The sequence below is a fragment of the Nanorana parkeri genome, unplaced genomic scaffold (genome assembly GCF_000935625.1).
Source record: "Nanorana parkeri isolate BGI_ZX_2015 unplaced genomic scaffold, ASM93562v1 scaffold252, whole genome shotgun sequence".
Classification (NCBI taxonomy): Eukaryota; Metazoa; Chordata; class Amphibia; order Anura; family Dicroglossidae; genus Nanorana; species Nanorana parkeri.
The window spans coordinates 1,174,108-1,174,760 of NW_017306520.1; the positions used below are offsets into that span (position 1 = coordinate 1,174,108).

At 53.6% G+C, this 653-nt stretch overlaps 1 protein-coding gene across 1 annotated transcript in view; it reads left to right on the top strand.

The window, feature by feature from the left end:
• The first annotated feature begins 300 nt into the window (after positions 1-300).
• The window catches only part of ACACA (acetyl-CoA carboxylase alpha), a 231,897-nt gene continuing 231,544 nt past the window's right edge, over positions 301-653 (top strand). Inside the window, exon 1 of the mRNA XM_018556784.1 lies at positions 301-362. The gene's annotated coding sequence lies outside the window, so the exon portion shown is untranslated. The remainder of the gene's footprint in view (positions 363-653) is intronic.

Consider the following 653-nt stretch of genomic DNA (forward strand, 5'->3'; position numbering starts at 1 on the left):
CATATTTGGGATAGTGGCAGTGTCATGATGACAGCCACGCCCCCCCGCCCTCCTTCGCTCACTGGGCGCTCGGACGATGTGTGTAGGCGCGGCCCATTCCGGTCTCCCATTGGCCCGTCCTGAGCAATCAGCGCCTGAGAGCTCGCCGGTTCCCGGGGCGGGGCTACAGTAGAAACGCACTGAAGTAACCCCGATCACACCACTCTTCTGCTGAGACTGACACGCAGGGGGCGGGGCTTGTGATGAATGGAGGCGGGCCTACGGGGGGGTATTAACCTGTGCCAAGTCGTTTCTTTAGCATCCTGTGTTTGGGCTTCGTTATTTTCTATTCAGTCGCTGCGGGACTCTGTGTACCATCTCAGGTGAGCAGACAGTGTCACACTGGATATAGGTCACACCGGGATCGGAATTAATGGGGATGAATGGCTGGGGAAAATGCTGGGTGTTCTGTGCTGACAGCTCTGTGTGTTCTATCACCGTTTGGCCTGAAGGTGTGTAACTCTTCGTCGATCTATAGCATGTCATAATGTATATATCATATATACAGTGTACAGTGCTAGTCTACAGCGTTCTGAGGAAAGTGTATGACATCATACATCGATCGTTTAAATCTCCCCCCCCCCCCCCTGCAAAAACGGAGGCGAAAAAGGTAC